At 46.3% G+C, this 25,513-nt stretch overlaps 1 protein-coding gene and 1 long non-coding RNA gene across 4 annotated transcripts in view; one reads left to right on the top strand and one right to left on the bottom strand.

The window, feature by feature from the left end:
- Positions 1-13,277, top strand: part of LOC149437730 (uncharacterized) — a 30,165-nt gene extending 16,888 nt beyond the window's left edge. For both annotated transcript variants that reach the window (XR_016308019.1, XR_016308020.1), the window contains exon 3: positions 13,019-13,277. This is a non-coding gene — a long non-coding RNA (uncharacterized LOC149437730). The remainder of the gene's footprint in view (positions 1-13,018) is intronic.
- LOC149437729 (gamma-adducin-like) overlaps positions 1-25,513 on the bottom strand; it is a 186,501-nt gene that overhangs the window by 72,999 nt on the left and 87,989 nt on the right. The window lies entirely within an intron of this gene.

Here is a 25,513-nt window from a genome sequence, read left to right as displayed (position 1 = left end):
GTTCAAGCCGTGATTTGTCATAATTGTGATGATTATGGCTTACAGCTCATGAAAACCCCAAATCCACAATCTCAGAAAATGAGAATATTGTGAAAAGGTGCAATATTCTCGGCTCAAAGTGTCCCACTCTAATCAGCTAATTAAGCCATAACACCTGCAAAGGGTTCCTGAGCCTTTAAATGGTCTCTCAGTCTGGTTCAGTAGGAATCACAATCATGGGAAAGCCTGCTGACCTGACAGTTGTACAGAAAACCATCATTGACACCCTCCATAAGGAGGGAAAGCCTCAAAAAGTAATTGCAAAAGAAGTTGGATGTTCCCAAAGTGCTGTATCAAAGCACATTAATAGAAAGTTATGTGGAAGGGAAAAGCGTGGAAGAAAAAAGGTGCACAAGCAGCAGGGATGACCGCAGCCTGGAGAGGATTGTCAGGAAAAGGCCATTCAAAAGTGTTGGGGATTTTCACAAGGAGTGGACTGAGGCTGGAGTCAGAGCATCAAGAGCCACCACACACAGACGGATCCTGGACATGGGCTTCAAATGTCGTATTCCTCTTGTCAAGCCGCTCCTGAACAACAAACAACGTCAGAAGCGTCTTAGCTGGGCTAAAGAAAAACAGACCTGGTCTGTTGCTCAGTGGTCCAAAGTCCTCTTTTCTGATGAGAGCAACGTTTGCATCTCATTTGGAAACCAAGGACCCAGAGCATAGAGGAAGAATGGAGAGGCCCAAGGACCCCGAGTATGGAGGAAGAATGGAGAGGCCCAAGGACCCCGAGTATGGAGGAAGAATGGAGAGGCACACACTGCAAGATGCTTGAAGTCCAGTGTGAAGTTTCCACAGTCTGTGTTGATTTGGGGAGCCATGTCATCTGCTGGTGTTGGTCCACTGTGCTTCATTAAGTCCAGGGTCAACACAGCCATCTACCAGGAGATTTTGGAGCACTTCATGCTTCCTTCCGCAGACGAGCTTTATGGGGATGCTGACTTCATTTTCCAGCAGGACTTGGCACCTGCCAACACTGCCAAAAGCACCAAAACCTGGTTCAATGACCGTGGGATTACTGTGCTTGATTGGTCAGCAAACTCGCCTGACCTGAACCCCATAGAGAATCTATGGGGCATTGCCAAGAGAAAGATGAGACATGAGACCGAACAATGCAGAAGAGCTGAAGGCCGCTATTGAAGCATCCTGGTCTTCCAAAATACCTCAGCAGTGCCACAGGCTGATAGCTTCCATGCCACTCCGCATTGAGGCAGTAATTGCTGCAAAAGGGGCCCAAACCAAGTACTGAGTACATATGCATGCTTATACTTTTCAGAGGTCCGATATGTACAATCCTTGTTTTATTGATTGCATGTAATATTCTAATTTTCTGAGATTGTGGATTTGGGGTTTTTATGAGTTGTAAGCCATAATCATCACAATGATGACAAATCACGGCTTGAACTATTTTGCTTTGCATGTAATGAGTCTATCTCATATATTAGTTTCACCTTTTAAGTTGCATTACTGAAATAAATGAACTTTTGCACCATATTCTAATTTTTCGAGTTTCACCTGTATACTATACGTACAGCTGGCCCAAGTGCCTAAATCCATCTTAAAAAGACCAACAAAGCATGCTCCACAGCATCATCAGGGGGCTGGTGGTTTCTGTTTCTTGCAGCCAGCCCCCGATGATGCGCAGTTGCGTGTGTGTTTGTCATAAGAGGACCATCTGGAAGAACCGTGAAGGCCCATTTAGGACAAGGTGTTTGGTCTCAGAGGGGACCTGCAACTTCCCACTCACTTTGCGTCACAGTGTATCTTTAGAAATCCTTCGGCCTCTTTCTGGATCTTGTAACGACCCCCTGATCATACGCCACAACATGTGATCAAAGGGTTGGTCTGGAAGAACCTGAAGATACAACTGGCTCCTGTTGATGTCAGACTAGAAAAATGGCAGCACAGAACCAGGTGTAAAGCAGCAGAGGGTTGCATACCTACAGAATACCGCTGGACAATGCCTACATACTGTACTTTATATACAACTAGCATAAGTACCTAAATTGGTCTTAAGAAGACCACATCATCTTTCCCCAGCAGGGGCAAAGTGAATGGTCTCTTGAAAGAGGGCCTTAACATCCTCCCAGTCATCTCACCACTACCCCACTCCCCTTAGATTCCAACCTTTTTAATTAATTTCAAAGGAACCCTCCCTGCACTTCCTGAATTTTTCCCCATACAAGAATGATATATGCAGTAGCGCATGTCTTCCTGGGAAACCCAAGTCCCCCATAAGGCATGCATCACAGACTGTTATCGGGAGCTAGATGCTTCTCCCTGATTCTTGCAGCCAGCCCCCTGACGACGCACCATGGCATGTGGACATCATCAGAGGGCCATCTGGAAGAACCTGGAAGGCCTTACACATTTAGGGCAAAGGAATTGGGTCTCTTTAAAAAGGAACCTTCACCTTCCCATGCACTTTGCGCCACAGCGTGTCTTGAGGAGTTCTGCAGACTCTTCCTTGTTCTTGTAAGCACCCCTTATGATGCGTCACAGAGTGTGTGCATCATCAAGGGGGCCATCTGGAAGAAACCAAAGATACAATTATTCATGATTACTTTCAAGGAACCCTCCCCGCTCTTCCTGAATTTTTACCTATACAAAAATGACATATGTAGTAGCTCATGGCTTCCTGGAAAGCCAAAGTCCTGCATCCCAGGAGGTGTCGGTCTACTACAAGCCATGCACCACAGCATGTCATCAGTGGGCCTGCTATCTCCTCATGGTTCTTACAGCCAGCCCCTGATGATGCTCTCTGGTGTGTGCACATCAAGGGCCATCTGGAAGCGTGGAAGGACAAAGACACCGAGTCTGTTTAAAAGGGGACCTTCACCTTCCCATTAAGTTTACGCAGCAGTGTGTCTTTAGGAGTCCTGTCTCCTGTAGCCTCTTTCTGGTTCTTGTAGGCATCCAATGATGATGTGCCATGGTGTGCACACATCAGAAGACCATTTGGAAGAACCTGGAAGTGACGGAAGTTAGAGTTGGTTTCTGATGACTTCAGTAAAGAAAATGGTGGTGCAGGAACAGGTGTAAAGCAGCGGAGAAGCACATTCTTAAAAGAGCACTTCTGGATTTGCTGGGCATGCAAGTATATTTTTGGTGGATAATCTGGCAAAAAAGATGTGGGGGTGGGGAAATATAAAGTTCATCTTTGAGGCTCAAACCCTCTGACCCATTTATACTCACCTGTGCAGCATTTCCACACTGGAAAATACTTTTGGATATAGGGAACATGTGACCTCCTACCATGATGTAGCACTCAGGACTAGCAACCAGTTGCAAGTCCCAACCATTATACTGTAGATGGAGGTTGACACCACTGGACTATATGTATATGGCCAGAAAGCTTGTGGCGGCTGCGATGGAAAAACACTGTTAGGGCAAGTAAAAATGGGTGAAGGAGGTGGGCTTTAGGGAGACTCCGACACCTTGCCCTAAATGGGTACAGTAAACTGGGATTGGTAGGAGCCAATCGGGATCCGCTCATGCACATGTGTTGATGGGAGGAATGTGGTCAGCAGAGCTGCTGACATATCAGTGTTCTGCTGCTCCTTCATTGCCCAATCAGCATGCTGTGAGAGGGAAGGTGGCACCATTGTTTTTTTTAACTCTAAAATAGAAAGTGGTGTCACACTGCTTGCTGTGTCATGCATGAATCACAAAATTGGCCAGACAGAATTACAAATCCTTTATAACCCCCGGTTCACATCTATGCGTGCAGGCCGCAATTTGTACAGGCACGAGAGCCCATTCATTTGAATGGACTCTCATGCCCGTGACACGCAGGGAAAGAAGTCCCTGTACTTCTTTGGAAAACGCAGCCCGCACGGGAACCTCGGTTCCCAGTACGGTTGCGTTTTTTAGTGCGGACAGCGTGCCATTAGAACTAATGGCACCCGCCCGCGGGTCTGTAATTCTCTGTGCGGGTGGTGTGGCTGCACGGATTTTGGTGCGGATCCGCAGAGGCACAGATGTGAACCTAGGGTCAAAGATCAATCCTAGTATAGGCCTTCCATGACAGCAGAAGGTAATCTTCCATCCATTTCAATTACCCGATCTGAGAAAAATTCTCTCTCTCCAACATTGTGCCGCAGGTCTGCTGCCAATAAACAGGGGGAGGATAAATATTTTCTTCAGGTACTTATATAGCAGTCAATTTACGTGGCGCTATACATATATATTGTACATTCACATCAGTCCCTAACCCTCAAGGGGCGTACAATCTAAGGTCCCTAACTCACATTCATACATACACATACTAGGGACAATTTAGAAAGGAGCCAATTATCCTACCAGCATGTCTTTGGAGTGTAGGAGGAAACAGGAGTACCCGGAAGAAACCCACACAGGCACAGGGAGAACATGCAAACTCCAGGCAGGTGGTGCCGTGGTTGGGATTTGAACCAGCGACCCTAGTACTGCCAGGCGGAAATGCTAACCATTTAGCCAATGTGCTGCCCATAATATAAAGAACACAAATAGCATGTGGGAACAGACGGACACGTCCCATATTGCTCTCTTATCTCTCCAGTCCATCTGAGCAGCTCGAGGACTTGGCAAGGGCTCCGGGGGGAAGCCGGCACAGGGCCGCGCTCTTGGAACGTTCAGGCCAGGAAGCAATTATGGTTATGAATGTGGTGTAAGAAAAGCATACTTAAGCTGATGTATAAAAATACAATTTGAAGTTTGCGGTGGGTAGACTTACCGACTAATAATACGGAATAATAAAAAGCTGGCCGGGTTGTGCGGGGGAAAGTAGATGGAGATGGGACGCAGGACGGAATAGGAGCAGCTGTGAGCAACATGTCCCTGAATCCAAGATGGATATACAATTACAGTGCTCAGCATAAATGAGTACACCCCAATGGATTTGTCAGAAAACCTTTACTTTCCTTTCAGAATCAACATTTCCTATGGGACACTATACTACAAAATACTCCCACAAATGCGGCCATTGATTGCAAACAAGATTTGTTAATTTGCACACACAAAAACCTATTTCTCCTAACAAATTCATTCAAGACCATGTTGAGTACACCCCAATGAAAGTCTAAGGCTAGGTTCACATATGTGCGGGTGGTGCCCCTGCAGCCACACCACCCGCACAGAGAAATGCGGACCCGAGGGTGGGGGCTATTAATTCTAATGGCACGCACTGGAAACCGCAACCGTACTGGGAACCGAGGTTCCCGCGCGGGCTGTGTTTTCAGAAGAAGCGCAGGGACTTCTTCCCTGTGTGTCACGGGGCACGGAAGTCCATTCAAATGAATGGGCTCTCGTGCCTGCTTAAAACGCGGCCCGCATTGCCGCATATATGTGAACCGGGGCTTAGGAGTAAAGCTTTTAGACAACAAACTCCTAATTAACAAGAATTTAACTACAGGCGAGTCTAATTATTCATTAAAAAGGTGTCCAGCAAACAGAGGATTACAAAAGGGCATTACTTAACCCCTTGCCCTGCAGAGGATTTACCCTCATTCCTGACCAGGCCATTTTTTGCGTTACGGCGCTGCAATTCTTTGACAATTGTGCGGTCATGCAACGCTGCACCCAAATGAAATGTCCTTATTTTTCCCACAAATAGAGCTTTCTTTTGGTAGAATTTGATCACCTGTTATAAAAAAAAAACATTATAAAAAAAATAATAATAATTATATATATATATATATATATATATATATATATATATATATATATATATATATATATATATATATATATATATATATATATATATATATATTATTTTTTGACTTTTTTTGTTGACTTTTTGCTATTAAACATTTCCAGCAAAAAATTTAAAAATCAAAAATTTCGTCATAAAAATTTAGACCAAAATGTACTCTGCTGAAAAAAAAAAAATCAATCCCAATACGTGTAAATTAATTGGTTTATGTGTAAGTTATACACACAATTTATGACAAAGCTGCAGTTCCTTGACCGCTTAGTGTACTTTATTGATAAGGGCAGTATTGTCAATATGAAGCGAAGATCAAGAACACATATGACTTCAAACTAGCAGGAGGAATGTTCAAAAGTAACCTCAGAAAAGTAATATTTTACCTAAAGAGTAGCTGATGATTGGAACAGACTTCAAAACAGAAGTGGCCAGTCAGTCATCATCAGGCATGCTTGGGATACACATAGCTTTGTACTTTGAGAAAAAAGGGTTAAACCCCCCCTACCCAATGGACCACGTTGTCTTTTCTTACCTTCACTTTATGTTTCTATGGAATGGAAGTCCCATTCCTAACAAGGATGTCACAAGCCTGTCATATCATAGATTCCCATCACAGATTTCAGGTTCAAAAATGCAAACTCCAGTTTCAATGTTTCTAAATTGTTGAGCGAAGAAGTCCATTTCTCATTATTTGGTTCCTCTACTATAAAAAGTGTGGGTACCCCTGGATCAGCACCCCTGTGCAAACTAAGACTTGGCAATAAACCTGCTCCCTAAAAAGTAGTAAATACTGTATATACTGAATGCCTGGTGGTCCATTAAAGTTCTTTTAGAAATCAACAATTGACACTAGGGTCAGTGGTCCTTCCCACCACCTCTATGTCAATGCAGGACAAAGTAGAGATGTTGGGGGGTTGGCATTAGGTCTAGTAGAGGGGACAAGGATGTCAACACTACTGGCAGCTTCAATTTCTGAAGGATCCTCAAGCAGGGATATCTCTTGAATGTGAATTTTTAATTTTCAGGGAGTGGGTTCATTGGCAAGTTCAGTATGGCAACCAAAAAAAAAAAAAAAAAAAAAAAAAAGAAAATCAACTTTTTACCTTCTGAAGATGGATGAAAAGAAAAGGCGACTACCAATCACAAGTGTCAAGGTGAATGAAATCTCCCAGCATGCTGATAACCTGCCTGGACATAAAGAAGGAGATCCTTTCTCTGTGCAGGTATCAAAATGGGAAACCCTGGATCTTGAAGAAGCGTCACTTGGGGACCGGCACGACCCAGAAAAACGGCAGATATAGGCACAGGATACAGACTGAATCCGCGGAGAAAGACGCCTAGTAGTCTCGCAGTAAGTGGCCCAGATTTCCCCAGGAAGAGAGTTCTCCGCAGAAGAGTCAACTTCCTTCCAGGACAGAACCAGCATTACCACCCCCCTCATCCCTCCCTCCAACCAGCTATCCATCACAGAGGTGACTGCTCTGCCTTGTATCAGCAGAATTGCAGGGAAAAGTCAATGAATATTTAAACAAAAGTGAAAAATTACAGCAGTCATCGGCGAGGAGCTGGGCCAGCTATATGACAATAAGATTGCCTCGTCCTTCTCCGGACTGCCCTTCCTAACACACTTAAAGCAGAACTCCATCCAAAAAGCCAAGTACGCAGGCAGAGCCGCTCATTAACTACTACAAGCAAGCAGAGTATCAAGTAGCTTCACTCCAAAGAGCATCCAGACACGGTCAAGAGATTCAGTAGCTGGTTCAGCAAACCTTAAGATGGGGAAAATGTGATCTAAACGGCTTTAATTGTTGATAGAAACGGATGGCCCATCGTTATGGCGTACTGCTTGGACCTTGAAGAAGGGGACATACCTCAAAAGCTTGTCCTGAACATTGTATGTTAGTGCAAATAATAAAAAGTATCACGGACAGTACTCAACTGTTTGTCGCAAGTGCACTAATACAGCTGCAACCACCTGGAGCACCTCAAAAATCTTTGAGTGATAGACATTCCTACCAGAATTGTTCATTCCCACCAAGCCAAAACCTTTTCTTTATCTCTGGACAGAGTGTGGAAGGGTAATACTTGGTCTCTCTGGCTTTAAAGCAGCCATTCTCAACCCCGGGGTTCCTCCAGAGGTTGTTAGAAGTACCTTGAGCCGTTTTTGATTGACGTCCCGTTTGATGATGCCTGCAAAGTTTGGTGTTGTGCTGTTGGCATCGCCATGTGGCATTGGTCCTCAACCATCTTTTTAGTTGTGTGGCTGCATTCTGACCACCTCTACAACGGTTGCATTCTACTGACCAACAACGTAAGGGGCATTTTTCCCATCGACTACTAATACATTGGCTGTAGTAAGACTTCCATATGACCTGAAAACTGTTTTAGAGGTTCCTCTGGGGCAAAAAGGTTGAGGAAAGGCTTCTTTAAAGTGCATCTAAACCCAAAGAAAGAATGTAATATATTGCAGCTTACCAGCCTTTAGATGATGTAGTTGCATTATTTTTTTTTAGGCTTTTTCACCCCCTTTATTTAACCTGGTGATCTGACCAGTAACACATTTCCTATCCAAGGGTGACAACGGTCAACTCACTCTTTTGTATCAGGATAACAAAAACAAGGTAGGACTTTGGAACCCCACCCATCTACTGTCCATAACAAATGGGCGTTGTTCTGTAGTCCTCAGAGAACAATGTAACAGATAGCACGGAGAGGTTATCAGAGTGTTTGCAAAGTCAACAAGTTACTTTTTCTAAATGAAATATAACAAAACACTCTCAATTGTATATTTTACAAACCAAAAAGGTACCCAGTAAAAGCTGCTCATTGTCAAGGTTTACATACACTTTAATTGCCGTCTGTGTGCCCATTGGCAGCTACAAGAAGTGAATGTAAATCTCCCGAAAGGAAAGAGGAAAGCCCACCTTAACAGGTGTCCCCACTCAGGATTTTCATTCAGTTCCTGTTTTGCTCACAACTGTAAAAGTGTGGGCTTCTTATCACTTCCAACTGGATAAATAAAGAGTGACTCTCCCCAGTAGGGACACAGATAGCAAGAAAAAACTCAATTCGAGGTAGTAGCAAGGCGCTGAATATGAATCTACATCTACATCTGAGCCAGATGGTTTAGGTCAATGTTGCTCAACCCTAGGGTGCCGTGAGCACAAAACCTTGTGATCTGCGGGAGACCCTTTGGTGATGGGATGGAGAGACCATAGTGGGATGAGGAGACCCTATTGGGATAAAGAATAGAAAACCCTAGTGGAATGAGGAATAGAGACACCCAAGTGGGATGAGGAGACCCTAGTGGGATGAGGAGACCCAAGTGGGATGAGGAGACCCTATTGGGATAAAGAATAATGACACCCAAGTGGGAGGAGGAGACCCAAGTGGGATGAGGAGACCCAAGTGGGATAAAGAATAGAGACACCCTAGTGGGATGAGGAGACCCGATCTAATGGGATGAGAGGCTACCATGTATAAGACAACTAACAAGATGAGAGGCCCTTGACTGATTTGATATGGGGGGGGGGGGGGGGCCTCATGTCATGGAGGACCTTAAGTAATGGGGGGACCTCTGATGTGAAGTTCATTTCATCGTGTTTCCCATTAATAAGTAATATTTCAGTTTTTTACATTTTAGACTGGAGTGCCTTGAGATTTTGCATACTTTTAAAGGGCGTACCTACTGAAAAAAAAATGCTGATAAATGCTAATCCAGGTTAGGAGGCTCCCTACAAAGCCGAGTTCCCCCCAGATAAAGAAGTCACTGAACTTGAGAAGTCTTTATGTAATGAAAAAGAAAGGGCACAAAACACATTTTTTTGAGAGTCCAAAAGAAATTTTACCTATTCAGCAAGGGATGACGGGAAAAAGAAAGAAAAAAAAAAAGCATCCAACACATTTTGGGGCCAAAACATGCCCTTCATCAGGGCTACAGAAGGATACAATAAAATTACTCTGATTCTCTTAGGAATACAAAAACTTCAAAACCTGTTTTTGCACAGAAATGCATTGGCTGCTTATTGTTTCCATCTCTAGAGGAACCAAAATCCAACTACATATAGCAATTTAAAAAAAAAAAAAAAAAATGGCAGGGGTTCTAACTCTTCCCTCCAAAACTAGCAAAAAAAAAAAGTTTTAGTTAGAGTTCTACTTAAAATGCTATAACAAGACAAAAGTTTCCCTTTAAGGGTTGGGACAGAAGGGTTAAACAGCCTGTATGCGCTACTGTCTGTCCCATAATGTCATCAGGCACATGGGGCGGGTGGGGGTCAGCTCCCAGCAGGGACCAGAAAACACAAAATTAGGAAAAAAGGGAAATGTATCAGACATGCAGAAAAACAGCCAGAGAGCCAGGATGAGCGGACGGACTGGATCCACGGCCATGGCGCGGCTCTTCACTGAACTCCAGTAAACTCTCCGCAGAGCAGGAAGCGAATATTTGGAGCTGTACAGCTATTATATAACTCTGGGCGGGGTCTGTTCAACAGGATCTGGAGAGCCCTATAGACAAATAATAGTTGAAGCTGAAGTTTAACCTGCTTATATTTTGTGTTCTCTGGTTTCTCTTTTCCCCTGCCCTCATCAGCACGTTTCTGCTTACATTCAAAACCTGATTTTAGACCCAGTGACATCACTGGCCCTCTGCTCTTCTCTATGCAATGCGGGCAGATCCTGACTGGTAGGAGTGGGTTGAAGGTTGCTGTACATAGCTTCCTGAAATCATCACAGGCTGGCTCTTGGGAGGAGCTACAGTGGGGATCGAAAGTTTGGGCACCCCAGCTAAAAATTTGTATTAATGTGCATAAAGAAGCCAAGGAAAGATGGAAAAATCTCCAAAAGGCATCAAATTACAGATTAGACATTCTTATAATATGTCAACAAAAGTTAGATTTTATTTCCATCATTTACACTTTCAAAATAACAGAAAACAAAAAAATGGCGTCTGCAAAAGTTTGGGCACCCTGCAGAGTTAATATCTTGTACTGCCCCTTTTGGCAAGTATCACAGCTTGTAAACGCTTTTTGTAGCCAGCCAAGAGTCTTTCAATTCTTGTTTGAGGTATCTTTGCCCATTCTTCCTTACAAAAGTCTTCCATTTGTAGAAGCCATCCTCTCTTTAACTTCAGCTTTTTCACAGATGGCATCCAAAATTTGCGGAAATTTTATTGAATCCATTTTTCCTTCTACTCGTGAGATGTTCCCTGTGCCACTGGCTGCAACACAACCCCAAAGCATGATTGATCCAACCCCATGCTTAACAGTTGGACAGAGGTTCTTTTCATTAAATTCTGTGCCCCTTCTTCTCCAAACGTACCTTTGCTCATTCCGGCCAAAAAGTTCAATTTTAACCTCATCGGTCCACAGAACTTGTTTCCAAAATTCATCAGGCTTGTCTATATGTTCATTTGCAAAGTTCAAACAATGATTTTTGTGGTGAGGACGTAGAAGAGGTTTTCTTCTGATGACTCTTCCATGAAGACCATATTTGTACAAGTATCTCTTTATAGTGGAATAGTGTACCACAACTCCAGTGTCTGCCAGATCTTTCTGGAGGGATCGTGCAGTCAAACGTGGGTTTTGAATTGTTTTTCTCACAATCCTGCGAGCTGTTCTGTCTGATATTTTTCTTGGTCTTCCAGATCTTGCTTTAACTTCCACTGTTCCTGATGACTGCCATTTCTTAATTACATTCCGAACAGAGGATATTGACATCTGAAAACGCTTTGCTATCTTCTTATAGCCTTCTCCAGCTTTGTGAGCGTCAACTATTTTCAGTTTCAGTTTTCTAGACAACTGCTTAGAAGAACCCATGGTGCTGATTGTTGGGGCAAGGTCAGATGAGTCTGGGCATTTAAAACCTTTAAGATTGACATCACCTGGTCTTCCCAGACGATGATTGAGAACAATCCATGACACTGGCAGGTCTCAGCTTGGCAAAGGGGGCAGTGCATGCTATAAATTCTGCAGGGTGCCCAAACTTTTGCAGACGCCATTTTTTTTTTTCGGTTATGTTGAAAGTGTAAATGATGGAAATAAAATCTAACTTTTGTTGACATATTATAAGAATGTCTAATCTGTAATTTGATGCCTTTTGGAGATTTTTCCATCTTTCCTTGGCTTCTTTATGCACATTAATACAAATTTTTAGCTGGGGTGCCCAAACTTTCGATCCCCACTGTATGCAAATATCAAAATGCCTTGATGGATGTCAGTCTGCAGGAGTTGGCGTTCCAAGACAGGTTGAATTTGCATGCAGACCGCCCTAGGTAACGCACACGAGATGCTGATGCAGGCCATAAACAGGTCAAAAATTGGCTGATTTTTGCACTGTTATTGGGTTAATTGGTCGGCCGTTTTTTGGGGTTTTGGCACATTTTTTTTTAATCGGTAAAGTTGGGAAAAAAAAATTGCCTGATTTTGCCGATCTTCTCGGCAATGATGGGCAAAATCGGCCGATCGTTTTACTGATAAAAAAAAAAAAAAAAAAAAAAAAAAAAAATGATGAGGAGGAGAATTCCAGTCCGCTATTATATTTGACATAAAAAGTATTGCAGTTGCAACAATGTTATCTATTTGTATCTGAATTTAAAAAAAAATCTGTATCTGAAATGGATACAAATGGATACATTGTTGCAACCACAATACTTTTTCATGTCAAATATAATAGCAGAGCTCTCTGCAAGGGACAGAAGTAATTAAATGCCGGCCATAGACCGGACAAAAATCAGCCGATTTTTTTTTTACCATTGGTGGCAACGTCGGCCTATTGAACGACCAGATTTTTTTTTTTTAACTGCCGGTTTTCGACCCGTCTATGGCCTGCATTAGTCTCCTTGATTAAAAACTGAAATCCAAAAAGGAGAAAGGGGTGAGCCAGGGACAGTCAAGCTGGGGAGAAAAGAGCTAGATGATGCTGGGCATCCTCCAGCCCTGATCAAGCATTAGGAGGCGTTATGCAAATATTAAAATGCCTTGATGGTCAATGTCAGCCTGGAGAAGGAGGCGATCTTATGCAGGCTGCCCTGGGGTTGTCCCATGTCTGGCCAACGTCTGAGCATCCTACTACAAAGGGGTCTTCAATAAAAAAAAAAAAAAAAAGTTTTTTTTTTCCCTTAAAAAATGAGCCGATTGTTCCCAGGGGTCTCATATTTCCAGAAATGTTTCCACCGGGGGAAGGGGGGGGGGGTTTGGGTTTGGAGGGTCAATGCAGCTCCCGTGCCCGTACATGCTGCAGAGGCCGGGTGGGCGCACACTGACCAATTTTTTTGTTTGTTATTTTAAGAGATGCGATCGAACAAATGCTGCTGGAGATCGTCCGCAGAATTCAGAAAAGGATCCCTTGGCTTCAGAAAAGCGCGTTTTTTTTTTTTTTAATCCCTGTGAAGATGGTCGCTGAGCAAAAACATGGTGGCGGGTCTGCTGGCGAATAAAGTCAAAATTTAATCTGATAAACTGATCTATAAATCCTGTATAATAATATTTTTCCTACCCTCCAACAACAACCCAATAAAAAAAAAAAATAAATAAATAAAAATAATAAAAAATAATAAAAAAATCAGTTTTCATTTTATTCCATTCCTTTAGACCCAATGATGTGATCACTGGGTCTCTGATTTTCTATGCAATGAAGGCTCTGTGTTTTGTTAAATACAGGCGGTACTGTGGTTGGCACAGAAGACCAAGGGCATGAAAGCGCCTGTCTTTGTTCCCCATCACCAGGCACATCACTGAAGCCATGTGCTGTATAGATATAAAGATGGGGGGTGGGGCTTAAATGTCAGCAGTACTGGCACAGAAGAATAAGGGCCCCTGCTTGCATCTTATACAAGAGCCCACATTTATCAAGTTGAGCAGGTACTTCACTGAATGCTTCTGTGTCTTTGCTCCGTGTCACCAGGCACTTCGCTAAAGGCATGTGCTGTATGGACATGAAGATTACAGGGGGTGGGGCTTAAATACAGGCTGTACTGTGGTTGGCAAAGGCGACCAAGAGCCCCGGGTTGTATCTTACACCAGGATCCACATTTATCAAGGTGTGCAGGCACTTCACAGAAGGCATCTGTCTTTACTCTGTTACCAGGCACAGCATTGAAGGCATGTGCTGTATGGATAAGAAGACTGAAGATGACAGGGGGTCGGGCTTAGCACAAGCAGAACTGTGACCAAGGGCCCCTGCTGGTATCTAACACCATGGCCCCCATAATATCAAGCTGTACAGGTACTTAACTGAAGCCATCTGTCTTTGCTCTGTGTCATCAGGCACTTCACTGAAGGCATGTGCTGTATGGATATGAAGACTGAAGATTACAGGGGGTGAGGCTTACATAGGGGTTAGCACAGAAAACCAAGGGCCCCTGCTTGGATCTCACACCAGAGCCCACATTTATCAAGGTGTTGCAGGCACTTCACTGATGGCACCTGTCTTTTGCTCCCTGCCACCAGGCACTTTACTGAAAGCATGTGCTGTATAGACATGAAGATTGAAAATTACAGGGGGTGGGGCCTAAATACAGGTGGTACTGTTGTTGGTACAGACAACCAAGGGTCCCTGCTCATATCTCACACCAGAGCCCACTTTTATCAAGCTGTGCAGGCATTTTACTGAAGGCTCCTGTTTTTCCTCCCGATTACCAAGCACTTCACTGAAGGCATGTGCTGTATGGATATAAAGATTGAAAATTACAGCTGCTGGCACAGGATCAACCAATTAAAATTCTTTTAATTTGTACCCCAAGGTTGTATTTTACCCTTTAATTTCTAAACCACAAGCCATCACACTTGCTACAAAATCCTGAAACCCCCGAAGCCTTCCCTTCAAAGCAGAGGTGTGCCACGACTCCAGTGCATCAAAAATGTTGAGCAGAGCTGAATTTAATGAAGAACATCCGGGTGGCGGAGTTCATTAATCCCTACGTGCCCAGATGTTCATTCCTGATCGTGCCCAACAAGCTGGTACCTGAACTCCTCCCGATCAGCAGGAGGAGATAACGACATCTACAGACGGAGGAACGCGCCAGCAGACGGAAAACTTTTTTGTTCCTTCTCTAAAAGGAAAAATGTTTTTTTTTGTTGCGTCTGCCCAGATGTTGGAGCGACTGTTTTCCCTCCATAGACCCTGAAAAGTGATACCCATAAGGTTGGAGACGGTTTGCAACACGCTAGGAATGTACGTGAGCTCACACAGAGCGGAGAAGGATCACAATCCATAGTGCCCGAAGGGTGGGGGGGTGAAAATGGGGAAGACGGTTGGAAGTGAGGATGGGGAGGACAGCTGGAAGAGAGGATGGAGAGGACGGTTGGAAGGACGGGTGGGGGTGAGGATGGGGAGCATGGGTGAGGGTGAGGATGGGGAAGACAAGTGAGGAATGGGGGTAGAGCATGGGAAGGACGGGTGGGGGGTGAGGACGGGGAGGACGGGTGGGGGGTGAGGACGAGGAGGTGAGGAAGGGAAGGACGGGTGGGGGGGGTGAGGACGGGAAGGATGGGTGGGGGGTGAGGACGGGGAAGACGGGTGAGCATGGTGAGGACGGGTGGGGGGTGAGGACAGGAGGGGGTGAGGACGGGAAGGACAGGTGGGGGGGTGGGTGAGGACGGGGAAGACGGGTGAGGATTGGGGAGGCTGGGTGGGGGGGGGGCGAGGATTGGGGAGGACGGGTGGGGGGGGGGGCGAGGATTGGGGAGGACGGGTGGGGGGGGGGGGGGGCGAGGACTGGGGAGGACGGGCGAGGACTGGGGAGGACTGGGGAGGGCGGGTGGGGGGGGGCGAGGACTGGGGAGGACGGGTGGGGGGGGGCGAGGACTGGGGAGGACGGGTGGCGCGGTGCCAACGCTGTACCTTAGATCCAGTGTTCGACACCGCAGCGACTTACTGGCTTGCAGGGTGACAGATTCCCTCTGGCAGCAGAAGGCAGATTAGATTCCGCCAGGAGAAGGGATTACCGGGCATCCTGCCAACTACACCACTTTGACCGGCATCGCCTTCTCCCCGGGACTGAATGGCACTTTTTTACTGCAGATGAAGGAACGGCACATGAAATGCCCGGATGGACAGACACACAGAGCCCGATTTCTAGAGAAGGGATCGAACTTTGGCAATGGGTTCAACAGAGGACATGTCATGTCTAAGAGGGGGGAGAGGGAATAATTGGCAGGAAATGCTGATCAATCGCACAGATTTCAAGCCATGATTGAAATTTTTTTTTTCAATCTTTTTTACAAAAAGGAAAAAAGCATTTTGAGACAAATGAGCAGATTTATAACACAGAGTGTGATCTTCATTATTCCCTGGTAATGGATCAATCTCCATCATTTACAGTGCAGGAGGCTGAAAGATTCACCTGCAGTGATTGGTGAATATCAGAACCATTGCTTTAGAAGTACGCTCCGTTCAACGAGTACAAAGGAGGGTCGGCTTCCTCTATGTAGTGGACGGGGCTGCCTGACTGCATACAAATAAAAAGCGTTTAGGGTTACCAAAACCATTTGAGGTCAAACCTGAAGGAAAATTGTGTCATGTATGGCCAGCCTTGTTCCCATCTGGTCGAGTACTGCCCACCATCCATCCATCCATCCGTCAGGATAAGCTTTTGAAATATCGGTTCTCGTCTTTAGGGCCATGCAGAATGGTTACGAATACCACATACATACAGATCTGTAGGTGCTTCCTACATCAGCAACAACTGCGGAGATGGAGCCAATTACCAGAGGCTGCTCAGATTGCTCTCCTCTTCCTTCCTCCCACCATCCAAGGTCAAACAGTTCATAGTGCGCCCCCCTCCATAAGCTGTGAACTCATTCAGCAACATAGGTTGCAGGCCCTTTTTGTGCCCCCTTCTGATAAAGCTCCCACAGCAGCTGCCTCTGTTGCCTACCCCTCAACCCAGCCCGACTCCACCAACCCTTCCTCTCCACCCCCTCCTATCCACCCATAAATTACTCTCCACCCCTACCCATCTTCTCTCTCCTCCTTTCTTACCCTACCATTCCTCCACCCCCCCATCCCAACCACCCCTCTCCTTACCACTACCTAGCTCTCTTCTCTTGGCCTGTCCCTCCATCCTTCTCCCTCCACCTGCACCCCCTTCTATCCCATTCCCCTCCATTCCTCTGTCTCCTTCCATCACCCCCCCCCCCCACCTTGTATCCCACCCAACTCCATTCTGCTCTCCTTCCATCATTTCCCCCACCATCTCTCCCTTCCATCCATGTCTACCCCTCCATCCTCCAGACCCCTCCTCCCATCACCCCCCCATCCCTCTCCTTTTCCCCCCTACACCCCCCTTCCGTCCATCCCTCTCTCACCTTCCATCACTCCCCCCTCCATGCCCCAGACTCCTCCTCCCATCACTTGCTCTGCCTCACCTCCATTCCATCACTCTGCCTCCATCCCTCTCCACCTCCCCCTACCCTCTCACCCCCTCCCATCACTGCCCTCCCCTCTACCCCCCTCCCATTACTGCCCTCCCCTCTACCCCCCTCCCATTACTGCCCTCCCCCCTACCCCCCTCCCATTACTGCCCTCCCCCCTCCCCCCATCACTCCCCCCCACCCTACCTTCTCACCCCCTCCCATCACTCCCCCCCACCCTACCTTCTCACCCCCTCCCATCACTCCCCCCCCCTCTTATCCCCCCTTCCATCACTCCCCAACTACCCTCTCACCTCCCCTTTCTCTGCCATCTCATTCAACCCCCCCCCCCCCATTCCTCTGCCGTCTCCTTCTATCCCCCCCCCCCTTTCTTTTCATCAATCTCTTTCATTCTCTCCCGTCCTCTTCCCCCCAAAAGCAACTTTAAAAACAATATTTTATTGATATTGCCAATTTTTTTTTTAACCACACCCAGTTCCTAACACAGGCGCTTGTTAGGCCTCTTGTGCACAGTACTGATGTTTGATCATCGGCATTTCAGGACATACATTCAGGTGTTTGTTTTGCGCATGTTCATGCATTCACGCGTGCAATACACCCCTATGCAGAATGCATGAGTAGTTCTGCCAACATGAGAATATTTGCGCACACCGGAGCAGAATACTGGCCAGGAACGCAGATTATTCTATAGATTTTTTTTTTACACTCAAGAATCTGCAGCGCTCGTTTACAACGTGTCTGTACACACAGGTGCCTGAACAATGGGCTGCATTTTAGATTAGTAAAAAAAAAAAATAAAAAGATGCTGTACTGCGCTTTTTCAAGCTGCAGTGTGCAGGAGACCTGAAAGTGAGCGGGTTCAGTTCACAGTGGGGGCTTATAGGACCTAACTTCTAAATGAACAAAGAAAAATTACAAATTGAAACAAAACCAGTACAGTTCCCTTTTAAAATAACATTGTCGTTAAACAGCTTCTCACAGTGTGCAGTAAAAGCAACAGCAAGATAGAGCCCGCTTAATTTCCTGGCTGAAGGTTGTTCAGCATCATCTAGCCCTTTCCTCCCCAGCCTGACTGTCCCTGGCCTGTCCCTTTCATTCATTGGATTTCAGCTCTTTCAATTATGGAGGCTCAGCAACACCTAGGCCAGTGATGGCGAACCTATGGCACGCAGAGCCACGTCAGGAAGAAGAGGAAGAACGCGCTCTCCTGCGCACCCCTGGGGGCGCGCACCGGGCGATCTCCGTGATCGCTGTGTCCTACGGACGTGATGTGGTAAAAGGCCAATCACAGCGGCCTTTTACCACGTGATCAGCCGTGTCCAAGGACACGCTGATCACCGGGAAATGCAAATGCCGGTTCTCGGCTGCACTTTCCTCACGCTGTCAGATCGTGAGGAAAGTACTGCCGAAAACCGGCAGTTGTCAGAGCGGGGAACGGCACCGATCATCAGTGCCCTGATAATCAGTGCCCAGCAATGCCACACACAAGTTCCGCCCACCTGTGCCGCCCACCTTTGCCCAGTAGTGCCACCCACCTGTGCCAACCCACCTGTGTCAACCAGTGCCGCCAGTCAGTTCCACCAGTCAGTGCCCAGCAGTGATGTCAGTCAGTACCACCTATCGGTGCTGTCTATCAGTACCCATTATCAGTGTTGCCTATCAGTGCCACCAATCAGTGCCGCATATCAGTGCCACCTATCTGACACCTCATTAGTGCTGCCCATCAGTGCCACCCATCAATGATGCTCAGCAGTGCCGCCGGTCAGTGCCGTCTGTCAGTGCTATCAGTCAGTGCCGCTTATCAGTGCCCATCATTTCCTGCATATCAGTGCATCATCAGTGCCTCCTCATCAATGCTCACCAGTGCCGCCTCATCAATGCTACCTATCTGTGCCGCCTCATCAATGCCCATCAGTGCTGCCTATCAGTGCAGCCTCACCAAGGCACATCAAAGAAGAAATATTACCTGTTTGCAAAATTTTATAATAGAAGCAAAGAAAACCTTTTATGTTTTTAATTTTTTGCTCTTTTTTCATTTATAGTGCAAAAAATAAAAACACCCAGTGGTGATTAAATACCACCAAAAAAAGCTCTATTTGTGTGAAAAAATGATAAAAATTGCATATGGTTACAGTGTTGCATGACCGCACAATTGTCATTGTTAAGTGCAACAGCACTGAAAGCTGAAAATTGTCCTGGGCAGGAAGGGGGTAGAAGTGCCCGGTAGGCAAGTGATTAATTCCAGTGTTGGTACTTTGGAATAAAAAAAGTTGGTTTTATGTTGCAGTTTGGGCACTCGGGCTCAAAAAGGTTCGCCATCACAGACCTAGGGTGAACAGCATGCAAATTCAGACTCGTAGGAACACCCACTCCTCCAGACTGGCATCCATTCAACAAGGCATTTTGATATTTGCATAACTCCTCCCAAGAACCAGCCAATTGGTGACAAGACTCAGGTCTCTTGAGAGGAGTACTGAGGCTGGTGGGAGGAGCTGGCAGGGTGCTGTACATGGCTTTCTGAAAACGTCACAGCACCCTGCCAGCTCCTCCTGCTAGCCACAATATGCTTACATTGCATAGAGAAGCACAGAGACCCATCAGGACATTGTGCAATGAAAATGGAAAAGATTTTAAAACGTAATCAGCATATTGGTGAGGAGGAAAAAAGGGAAAGTAAAATATAAGCAGCCTAAAACTTCACCTTTAACAAATTTATCAAGCTGAAACCTGATCTCAGTGACTGAATGTAAAATACCGAAGTACTGACCATACACACAGGATCCGCACCGGGCGGCACCGCTCAGCTCTTCTTCCAAGAAATCATAATGTAAAGAGTTGACGTTTATTTGGAGAGTCAGTTCCCACCCTCTGATATTAGAGCTGGCGAGGTATCTGTGCAAATCAAAAGCAACAGATGAACCGAGCTCTCCAGCTGGGATTCAGCGGCATCCAAAATGACATCACAAATGGAGAACGCGGCCAAAATCCCTCCTGCTGACAGCGCCATCAAAGGAGGATCGGGGAACAGCGTGTACAGACACCAGAGATCTCGATAGGCTATTGCTCAGTTCTGGGGAGCTGGTAAAATTCTCTGGCAGAAACTTATCCCAATGTTCTAAAAGTGGAAGAAAACGCCTTTCTGTAAATATGGCGATCGCTAATCACATGCAACGACATTTTGGTGTGGCCTGATGACCAGCTCAAGACGCCCCCCCAGCATTCCTGCATGAAGCCTCTAGGATTTAGTTCCAACACCTAACCTCCCTAGCAATCTGATTATGTCCAGATTTCTGTGCTCAAAGCGGTACAATTTTTGCATGGAAATTTTTTTTATTGTAGGCCTGTAATTTTTAGGAATAACTCACTGAAATCTGTCCAAACAAAAGTCTAGTAAACATCCCGGGTAGGATAAAATTTGAAACATGAAATAAATTATAATATAAGAATCATAAAAAATAATATAAATTTAAATTCAATAACATAATCAAACCAAAAACACTGAAATTGAAATATAGCGCCAAGTTCGCACATCACTGAGCAAAGTCGCAGAATCGTTTTCAGTGTCTGATGAGGAATTTCCCCCACGAATCATTATCACTCAATTCTGCAAGTGGTTCTGATTTACTATCGCTGTTCTCTAGCCGGTCTAAAACCGCTTTTGACCTAAAGGGACGCTTTTTGGACGCCATGGACGTTTCTCAGTTTCCAGGCAGAAAGAACAGACAAAATGCAGGCAGGGCGCAGGACAAAGCACTCGGGACAAAATGTATGTGAAATGGTTTGATACAGGAATGTTGTACTATGTGATTTTAGTGTATTTAGTGAATGTCACTTTTACAACGTTCAAATTTCCCGCCGTTCCATCCCCAGTACATCCCGACCTCGCAGGGAACGGAACCCGGAAGACAGATGCTGCCATCGGCCGGAGGACATTGCCGGGGACACTGCAGGGGGGACATCGCGGGAGCGCAGGACAAGGTAAGTGAAGAAGGGATCCTGGAGCATTGCTGCAAGGTATTCCCGAGTGTATCTCGGGGTTACCGCTTGTGGTGCTGAAACTTTACCCCGAGCCACACTCAGGAATACCTCCAGGGAGGTTAACGGATCAATCCACCCAAAGCTGACTCCGTGTTTGGTGGATGCTGGATAGGGAACCCACCTCAGTGTATAACACCGATCACCCACATCATTATGACCACCCGCCATAACTTGTCCCGGCATGGACTCCATTAGACCTCTGAAGGTATACTCTGATATCTGGAACCAAATAAAATCTTTTAAATCCTGTAAGTTGTGAGGTGAGGTGGGGCCTCCATGGATCAGACTTGTTTTTCCAGCACATCCCCCAGATGCTCAATTGAGATCTAGAGAATTTGAAGGCCAAGTCAACACCTTCAAACTCATTGTGTTCCTAAAACTATTCTTCAACCCTCTTTGCAGTATTGCAGAATGCATTAGCCTGCTGAAAGAGGCCACTGCCGTCAAGGAATACTATAGTATTCCTAAAATAGTTTCCATGAAGGGGTGTACTTGTTTAGCAACAATGTTTAGGTAGGTGGTACGTGTCAAGTAACAGCCACAAATGGCAGGACCCAATGATTCCCAGGAGAACATTGCCCAAAGCGTCATACTGATCTGGAAAATTTGCAGGCCAAGTCAACATCTCAAACTTGTGTTCTTCATACCAGTCTTGAATTCATTAGACCAGGCCACCTTCTTCCATTGCTCTGTGGTCCAGTTCTGATGCTTACGCGTCCATTGTAGGTGCTTTTGGCAGTGGACATGGGTCAGCATGGGCACCCTGACCGGTCTGCGGCTACACAGCCCCATACCCAACTGTGTGTTTTGACACCTCTCTATTGGAACCAATATGAACTTTTTCAGCAATCTGAGCTACATTAGCTCTTCTAGTGGTCAGCCTTTGCTACCCAAGTGCATCAATGAGCCTTGGCCTCCCATGACCCCCATCACCGGGTTTCCTTCCTTGGACCTCTTTTGGCTGGTCCTGATCACTGCAGACTGGGAACATCCCACAAGAGCTGCAGTTTTGGAGTTCATTTATTTATTTCAGGTACTTATAAAGCGCCGTCAATTTACGCAGCGTTTTTACATATATATTGTACATTCACATCAGTCCCTAACCATCAAGGGGCGTACAAACTAAGGTCCCTAACTCACATTCATACATACACATACTAGGGCCAATTTAGACAGGATCCAATTAACCTACCAGCATGTCTTTGGAGTGTGGGAGAAAACTGGAGTACCCGGAGGAAACCCACACAGGCACAGGGAGAACATGCAAACTCCAGGCAGGTGGTGCCATGGTTGGGATTCAAACCAGCGACCCTAGTACTGCCAGGTGGAAGTGCTAACCATTTAGCCACTGTGCTGCCCAGTTGCTCTGACCCACTCATCTAGCCATTACAATTTGGCCCGTGTCATAGTCAAATCCTTACATCTCCCTATTTTTTCTATTTTCAACTTCAGGGTCAACATGTTTACTTGCTGCCCAATATTTCCCACCCACATTCAGACGCCAGTGTCACAAGATAATCAATATTATTCATGTTACCGGTCATAAAGTTACGGCTGATGGGTGTATACTTATTATTGGTGAGATTGCTGTGCCAAGTTCTGCACACCACCCATGGCCATTATAGGAACTCCCATCCTCCCTGTTGGATTTTTGTTGCAAACATTTTATATGACTGAGAAAGTAAGAGCAGGAATGGAACACCCACAATTCCAAGGAGTGACCCCGGAACTCTGGCTGCCAGTAGGTGACTCAGCCATTCGGTTTCCACTCACGATAGAAATATTGCTATTGGGTGGGCCGACCCTTTAAAGCTGAAGTTTAAGCTGCTTATATTTTGGCCTCCCTGGTTCCTCCTTACACCCCTCCACATGCTAGTGACATTTTAAAATAAATCCTTTCCATTTTCATTACATACCCAGTGATACCTTCACTGTGTCCTTGTGCTTCTCTACGCAATGCAGGCAGATCATGGCTTGTGGGAGGGTCAGCAGGGTACTGTACATAGCTTCCTCAAATGAGGTGGGCTCTGACTTGTCCGAGCCGCTCAAGCTGGCCAAAGTCACTGCATGGAGCTCAAAGACTACTATTCAATAACAAGATTGCTGCAGTTTATTGTGCCATCCTCATATTAATACAGAGAGGTGTACATGCATCATCGGTGACATGGGTATTACCAGAAAGGTTCCGTGTTAGAAAGCCATTGTTCACGGCCATGTCTCACTTCAGAGTTAGAAAAAGAACTCCAGGCAATCATCTTAGGAGGATTCTTTATCCCAATGGCAGAAAGCCGAAACGTCAATCTGCCGGCCGTGTCGTATGGCAGTAGTGTGTGGATCACGAGACCGGCTGGACAGAATTACACATTTTTTGGCAAGTAAAACAGTTATGGATTTGGCTGGTTGCCTGGAGTTCAGCTTTAAAGGGCGATTGCCGGAGCAGGGGTTCCAACTCTATAATAAAACTCCAAAACTATTTCAGGGAGCGGCTGTCAGAATAAATCCTCTATGTAGTATGACGGATGTTGACAGGACCAATGACCAGCTGCTCAGAGAAATGCACAGACACTGAAGACACATGATCCTTATTAAAACCAGAGAATCTCTTCAAAACTGGCCATGCAGAGGAATGTGGCACCAGGGAGACACCTTGTGGATCCACCAACACCGAGGGGACACCCTGCAAGGCTGCTCCCACCGAGGGGACACCAAGTGAATCTTGTTACACCTGGGGGGGCACCCTGCAAGGCTGCCCTCCACCGAGGGGGCACCCTGCAAGGCTGCCCTCCACCGAGGGGGCACCCTGCAAGGCTGCCCTCCACCGAGGGGGCACCCTGCAAGGCTGCCCTCCACCGAGCGGGCACCCTGCAAGGCTGCCCTCCACCGAGCGGGCACCCTGCAAGGCTGCCCTCCACCGAGCGGGCACCCTGCAAGGCTGCCCTCCACCGAGCGGGCACCCTGCAAGGCTGCCCTCCACCGAGCGGGCACCCTGCAAGGCTGCCCCCACCGAGGGGGCACCCTGCAAGGCTGCCCCCACCAAGGGACACCAAGTGAATCTTGTCACAGCTGGGACACACTTTCAGCCCAGTGACATGGGGGATACCCTTTGTGTCTGGTTAGAAAGGAGGGGCACCCTGTGGGTACATTCATGGCAGGAGATACCCTGGGAGTCAGTTCAAATGGGGAACTTGCATTGAGTCCAGACACATTAGGGGACACCAGTAAGTTGGGTCATACTGGGTAAGACCCTACAAGGCTGGTCAGGTCATACTGGTGGACACCCTAAGATGTCTAGTCACATTGGGGGACACCCAGAGAGGCTGGACACATCAGGAGACACCCAGCAAGTTGGGTCATACAGGGTGAGACCTTACAAGGTTGGTCAAGTCGCATTGGGGAGACTTCCAGAAAGTCTGGTCAAATGGGGGACGCTTGTTAAAGTCCAGTCACACCAAGGAATGATATCCTGCAAGGTCCAGGTCACCACAGGGACACTCTGGTGTCATTCTAAGAACCCCAGTCATTGTGGGGGACACCCTGCAAACTCGGCCACCCGGGTGGACAGTCTACAACTCCGGTCACATTGAGGGACACTCTGCGGGTCTGTAATATGGAAAGTTCTGTTTAACAGGGATGACATTTCTAGTCTGGAAAACGAAGACAAAGAATTGATTCAGAGGGAGAAGCAGAGAACAGTCGCTGGAAAGAGATGATAAAACCAGAGAGGACACGACTATCTTGTTTATTGGAAACAGGGAACTGGCAGCACCTAATTCCAGGAAATAATTATTGTCTGGAATGACAGAAGTTCAGGAAGGGGGTAAGCTGGCCATGGATGTAAGAGGACCTGACAGACATGAAGGTCAACCCAACACCTGGAGACCCATCAATTGGCCCACCATGACATAAACATCTGTAAGGGGGATCTATTGAGCATAAAAGATAAAGGAGTAGCAAAGTTTTATAAAATGCCGATCAAGATCTGATCTTCACAGAATTGGGGTTTTCAAAATTTCCACCACAATGCACTATATACCTATTTATTTATTTCAGGTACTTATATAGCGCCGTCAATTTTACATATATATTGTACATTCACATCAGTCCCTAACCCTCAAGGGGTGTACAATCTAAGGTCCCTAACTCACATTCATACATACACATACTAGGGACAATTTAGACAGAAACCAATTCACCTACCAGCATGTCTTTGGAGTGTGGGAGGAAACCGGAGTACCCACGCAGGCACAGGGAGAACATGCAAACTCCAGGCAGGTGGTGCCATGGTGGGGATTCGAACCAACGACCCTAGTACTGCCAGGCAGAAGTGCTAACCATTTACCCACTGTGCTGCCCATATACAGAGTGGGTGCGT

The sequence above is a fragment of the Staurois parvus genome, unplaced genomic scaffold (assembly GCF_062004578.1).
Source record: "Staurois parvus isolate SC_StPar_1 unplaced genomic scaffold, SC_StPar_1.0 ptg001263l, whole genome shotgun sequence".
Taxonomy (NCBI): Eukaryota; Metazoa; Chordata; class Amphibia; order Anura; family Ranidae; genus Staurois; species Staurois parvus.
The sequence above is the reverse complement of the archived record's forward strand: the minus strand, read 5'-3'. Positions and strand labels throughout refer to the sequence as shown.